This window comes from Phoca vitulina, unplaced genomic scaffold (genome assembly GCF_004348235.1).
Source record: "Phoca vitulina isolate PV1807 unplaced genomic scaffold, GSC_HSeal_1.0 scaffold1, whole genome shotgun sequence".
Lineage (NCBI taxonomy): Eukaryota > Metazoa > Chordata > Mammalia > Carnivora > Phocidae > Phoca > Phoca vitulina.
Genome location: NW_022589704.1, coordinates 16,946,605 through 16,953,283, shown reverse-complemented (window position 1 = coordinate 16,953,283; position 6,679 = coordinate 16,946,605). Strand labels below are relative to the sequence as shown.

The following is a 6,679-nucleotide window of genomic DNA, read 5'->3' as shown; positions in this document are numbered from 1 at the left end:
TTTTTATTAATTTCTTGGTCTGTTATATTTTCCGCTGATCATGGAAACCAAGCTACTCCCTTAAGCTCTCAATTCCTTAACACAACTGCTACCAGGATGATTACCTATTGTGCACCCATCACTCTGCTGGAGCCAGATAGGAATGTTTGTCTTGGGGCTCTGTAATGGAAAGTACTCAACCAAGTGTTCATTATTAAGCCACAAAAGGGTTTCTGAAAAAGATAGGGTGATGCAACAAGCATAAGCCTCAAATAGTATTTCCCAAATAGGTGACCTCACAGCAAGGTATTTCATCTCTGAGATGGTTCTCAGTTATTTCCTGCATAGCCACGACTGGCCTCCAGTCTGGAGGAGTGTAGAGTTTGGATGTGGGTGGGCTCATCACCATAGAGACCAGTAGACACGTCTGAGCAACTGCCTGAGAGGTGTGGTCACCCTCAGTAGATGTTTTTGAAGGCTGGGTCCTGTAGATGTGCTACTGTGGGGTAAGGTTATCCTGAAGCTCTTCCAAGACACTTCTAGTGTGTGTGAAGATGACCCTCTACCCCTCGAGAGCATTTAGAGTAAAATTCCCTGTTAATTAGTTTGATTTATTCCACAATGTAAGAATGTGACTGCTGGGTCAAAGCTCACCAATTGCCAGCTACCTACTACATCAAAAAGCCTCTGGCACTTGGTCTTGCCCACAAAAGCTGTTCAAGCACTGATTGCTGGGACGTCTGGGTGTCTTAGTCAGTTAAGCATCTGCCTTTGGCTCAGGTCATGATCAGGGGGTCCTGGGATCAAGTCCCTTATCCGGCTCCTTGCTCAGCAGGGAGCCTGCTTCTCCCTCTGCCTGTTGCTTCCCCTGCTTGTGTGTACTTTCTCTCTCTCTCTGACAAATAAATAAAATCTTAAAAAAAAAAAAAGAACTGATTGCTACTATCATGATTGCTATTAGGGGAGAAAACAGACTGTGGGATGTATTCACCAATTTTAGGGAATTGGGTGGTATTGACTCACAAAAAGTGGATGGAATGGGGAAAAAAGGTAATCTACTTTGGCTTAAATAAATACCTATTTGTATGATAGATCGAGGCTTATTTTTGAAGTCTTAATCCTTCTTCAGACAATCCTTTTGCCCTCTATCCCTACATCCATCCCATAACACACACCCACTGATTCCCCCCTCACACATACATATACTCGCACATTCACACATACACCCACCAACACCACCACCACAAACACTTACCTGGCTAAACTCTATCAGCTTAAGTCTCATTTATCACTCTTAATCTTCTTGGAACCAGAGCATATCCCCAGAGTCTTTCAGTCCCCTGGAACAGTCTTAAGAGCATCTCATTCCCAAAGTCTCCCCAGGGTTGCACAACCCCACCCTTGCATACTCTGTCGGGCAATCCCCTGGTCCCCAAGCATGCCAGAATTACATAGAGCAAGTTCAGATCAACACCCTAGATTTTCAACCAGATTTACACAATTGTGCAGAAAACAAAAGACCCCTTCTTTCATACCAGTAGACACATAACTAGAGAATTGTTTTTCCAAGAGTGTGAGCCTCTGACCTATTAGGCAGGAGATAAGTAAACAGAGGATGAAAGAAAAGTCTACATGGCTTCTTCAGGCCAGGGGGATATTGCCAGAGTGAGAAGTCCTTTGGAGGGGTCTGAGATATGTGCATACTGTCTGTGGAAGAGGAGGTAGGGGGTGCGAGGAAGAGGAAGTTAGGAGGGAGCGTGTTGCTCACCTTTTACACTGTGCTGGAGTCTCGGCATTGGTTCTGACTTTGCTCTAACATTTTGGGTTCGCTTACGGGCCTGATTCATCCTAGCTTCCATCAGCTGCAGATCAGTTTCTAAATTGTTCTGGGAAAGCCACATAATGAAAACTTGTCAGTGTAGAAAAATGAGTAGCGTCAGTTGTAGCCTGACTCGTGACCGGTTACTGGTGGGGGCTTAATGCACTTCGGGTCTCCCTTAGTGGAATATTATATACACCACCTTCCTAATGTGCACGGTGGTGTGAATTAGCTTTTTGAAACTGCCGGGGAGCCTATAATTTAGGGACTCAGGGCCATAACCACAGCAAAGAAAAGGATTAGGGTCAAAAATAGAATAGTTCAAAAATAACATTGGAAGCATTTTTACCTAGTATGAAGCTTTTGCCAAAAGAAAGAACAGCCAGTATGCTCTTAACACCTCCTTAGAGAACGTTAAATTCAGAAATATGGTTTTGGATTTGTCGATATGATACATAAAACGCAACTTTATATGGCTATAATTAAATCACTTAAAAACCTCAGTCTAAAACACAATAACACTTTCATCAAATAATTCTGTTCTGTGCAAAGGATATGAACACTTTAAGAGCAAATATTTGGAAAATCTGTGTTGCAGGTCACTGGTAAGTTCTGCTGGTAGACGGGTACATTTTTGAAAGGTGCCATTCTATTGTATGCAAATGAAGTTATTTCTAACTCCACTCAAACAGGTGACTAGAAAATGTGGAAGGAGGTTACATGAATTGGGTGGGAATGTGTTTCATGCACCTGCTCTTATTATTAATAAAACATATTGTGAAAATCAAATTGGCTGTTTGTATGTTTCCCTAATGGCAGAGTCAGAAGGCGGGCTGGAAAACCCAACTGCCTTCTTGTTTGAAAAAAAGACACAAAGTTAGCATCCTCTACTAAAAAAGAAGGAATGTTAAAAGGCTACACATTTGATTGTAAGCTAACTGGAAAAAAAAATATAAGAATCGTTAAGTAAGGGATATGTGCGTGGCTCAGTCAGTTAAGCGTCTGACTTTGGCTCAGGTCATGATCTCAGGGTCATTGGATAGAGTCCTGCATAGGGCTTCCTGCTCAGAGGGGAGTCTGCTTGTCTCTCTCCCCTGCTTGTGCTCTCTGTCCCTCTCTCAAATAAATAAATAAAATCTTAAAAAAAAAAAAAAAAAAGAAGAATCCCTAGGTAATGGTAGACAGTGAGGCCTCTGGGTCCCTGATATTTTTGGACCTTGTTATACCCACTGGTTACATCATATTAAAATTCACTGAAATTCTGTGTTTAGTAGTTAACCCAGGCTATTAATATCAATAGCCTTCTAACTGGCTTTGCAATATCTCCTCTCACTCCTGTGGTCTTTCTGCACAGAAATAAATCAGATCATAACTTTCTCCTGCTCAACACGATCAAACCTCCTTATCTTGGCCTTGTGCTACCTAATCTGGCCCCTCTTGCCCTTCTTTGAGGTTGTCTCCCATCCCCCTTCTCCCTAGTCTCTGGCTTCAGCCATCCTGGCCCTTGAGATGTCCCTAACAGATGTTGCCATATTTTGCGCTTGCTGTTCCCTTGGGCCTGAAATGCTCTTCCTCAAACATTTCTGCATGGCTTCCTTCCTGCATCTAAGTCTTGGCTGGGTTGTTATTTTCTCAGATATGCTTTACTTGACTTCCTTATGGAAAGAGCCACCCTACCGCCCCACCCACTCTCTAACACTTACCTTCTTTTCCTTATAGTATTTATCACTACTGCATATTAAATAATAAATGTATATGTCAATATTGTCTTTATTCCCATTAGAATGTCAAGTTCTGGAAGGGAGGTTTCCTCTCTCTCTCTCTTTTTTTATAAATTCATTGCTATATTCTCACCACCGAGAATGGTAAATGGGTCAATAAATATTTGTTGAAATGGAGAAAGGTCTATAAAGAGTGGAGGAAGGAGAACTCTGAAAGAAACAGGTGTAAGCAGGTCTTTGCTGAGGGTGTCATTGACCCGCGAGCTGCTTCAGGGGTGTCTTTAGGAGTCAGCACCCTGACAGAAGACATCAAGGCCAAAATCAAGAACTACCAGATTCCCCTTTTGATAGCCTCTTTCCCAACCTGAACCGAACCAGGAGCTGCTGGCAGAACTACCTGGGTGTCCACCACTGTGAGAAGGCAGCGATGGATGAAGGGGGATGACATCTCCATGTGTGAATGGTACCAGCGTGTGTACAAGCCCCTCTGCCCCACATGCTGGGTGTCAGCCCGGGTCGACCTCCAGACACAAGGCGCGTTTCCTGGGAAGATGTGAACTGGCTCCACCCTCCTCTCCTCTGCCCTCCTCTCCTCTGCCCTCCATCCTTCTCCCAGGGTAGTGAAGGGGAACCCGGGTACATGGTGATCCCCACCCTGGGATCCTGAATCATGGCTTAACTAATAATAAATACCCATTGGAAAAGCATAAGACTGTGTATGCATGTATAAAAGAGCTGGATGATCAGGCAAGACACTGGAGTTGAATTAGTATCTTGACCAGGAAGAAGGGCTTCAGGGTGATTGCTTCTTTCTGTTTTGTTTTGTTTTATGTTGTTAAACTGACCACTTTCTCTATACCAGGCAATAGACTGAGTGATTATACGAAATAGCCTCAAGCCCCTGTGTGTGCTAAAATGTGTCTGTATATTCCCCTTTATTATCTGTACAATTTCAAAAAACATCTCTTACATAGTTTTTGAACCATAAGAAAATAGTAGAACTCCTGTGTGCCCCTTCCCAAAAGAAAGAAACAGGTGTAAGCAGAAATATTCGTTAGTATAATTCCTTCAATTTAGTGGCTCCCAAATTCACCAGACTATAAAAATCATTTCAGTTGTTTAAAATACACACACACACACACACACAATTCTTGAGACCCATCTCAGATTTAGGAAACTTCAGAGGAAGGTCCCCTGCCTTAGTCTGCTTAGGCTGCCATAACAAAATACCCCAGGCTGTGTGTCTTGAACAGAAACTTATTTTCTCATAGTTCTGGCGGCTGGAAGCCCTAGATCAAGGTGCCTGCAGGTTTCATTTCTGTGAAGGTTTGTTTCCTAGCTCTGGAAGACCACCTTCTTGCTGTGTCCTCACATGGCTTCCTCTTGGTACCTATGTGGAAAGAGAGATCTCTGGTGTCACTTCCTTTTCTGAAAAGGACACCAGTTCTATCAAATTAGGGCCTACACTTACTCCATTTAACCTTAATTTCCTCCCTACAGGCTATCTCCAAATACAATCACATTGTGGATTAGAGCTTCAACAGATGAATTTCGAGGAGACACAGTTTAGTCCATAACATCCCCCAGAAACTATATTTATAACAACATCCAAAGTTCCTAGGTAATTCTTATGGCCAGGAGAGTCTAAGAAGCAGTACTTAAGAATGAAAATAACTCCTCCTGGCTATAAGGAGACAGGGACCCTGTGGTTCTTACTTGAATCAGGCTGATGATATGGGGGAGAAATTCCTTAGGAAAAGATTTTGGATAATAAGCTAAGGTTTTGCATGGGATAAAAAAGGAGCTACAAAGATATGGAGGAAAATAACCAAATCCTAACCAAGTGTTTTGTTTTTTTGTTTTCATTTACAAGTTTCTGTAGAGAGTTGAAGTTGTTCAGTCTTACTGAGATTTAACTGAATAGAAATAGTCTGTTGATTGGGCAGTCTAAACTGGGTGCCAGGGTCAAGGGCAGGTGAGAAGGATAGATACTAAGACTTCCTTCCACTGCTGCCTTCAAATGTTTCCTGTCCAGGTTCCCTTCACGAATCTCTGAGGCAGACTTCAGAGCTTGCTAGTAAAGTCCAGGCACTAAGGAGGTTGATCAAGTCCTGGACAGCTTAAAACTTCAATAGCAAGTTCAGTTTGAAGCATACCTACTCTGAGTTTCTGTATTTGGAAAGGAAAGAAGTTGTGTTTGCCCTTCCCTTGTTTTTCCTTTACTTATTCATTATTATCATTTTTTAGCCCCTCAGGGTTAGTAAGGGAATGGAAAAGATTAAAAAGAACACAACTATTTTCATTAAGTGGATGTTCTGGTCTTCCATTGGTTGTGGCTATCAATGCCCGTCTATGTGACCATAGCCTATGTTCCATCTGTCTTAGGGGAACATAAGTGAATTATACCAGAGGCATCTTGGGCAAGATCTCTCTACTTCACAGTTATGTCCTGGAGAGATATTCTATTTTGATCTCCTTTGGAATTTCCTTAGCTTCCTCCCCACTCTGGAAATACTTAGTTCTCTTGTTATTAGGGTCTCTTGGCCCATCTTTCACAGAATCTCAGTGATAGGCCAGACGGTGGCAGTTCAGGATGTTTCTATGTGGAATTTTCTGTCTGTCCCATCTCTCTCTTTCTCTCGTTTCCTTTCCCACCTGCCCAAATAGACAATAGGTGAATCCGCAAGTGTGCCTCCTGAGTTGAAGGGCAGCCAGGAAATGAGAGGCCAACCTCCCTCGATTGCATCTGCAGTTCCTCCTCATTGTAAGTGGTCCTCCTGAGGCTGCCTCTCTTGTTTCAATCTGAGAAAATTCTCTGAACTCCCCTCCAAGCCAACCACACATAAAACAGTTTCAGAATTCTCTCTCTACCCTCAGTCATTTAATTATGTAGTGGTAGGAAGGGAAGGAGGACATAGTAGAGATGACTGGCCACACCATAGGCCCAGGATAGACTTAGGAAAGTAGTAAGAGTGTTATTTTACCTTAAACCTTTAGCTACAATTCTGAAACAATGGGAAAATTTTCCATTCATATCCACTTGCAAAACCATAATGAGATTTACATTTTTGATGCATGGCTGCAAATCTCCTCAAAGCAGACTGTATATCACTGATCTTGTGTGACTGAGGTACTTCAGGAAGCTTCTGATGGACCTCTT

At 42.6% G+C, this 6,679-nt stretch overlaps 1 pseudogene; it reads left to right on the top strand.

The window, feature by feature from the left end:
• Window positions 1-1,611: 1,611 nt before the first annotated feature.
• On the top strand, window positions 1,612-4,076 carry LOC116637806 (annotated as a pseudogene).
• The last annotated feature ends 2,603 nt before the right edge of the window (window positions 4,077-6,679 follow it).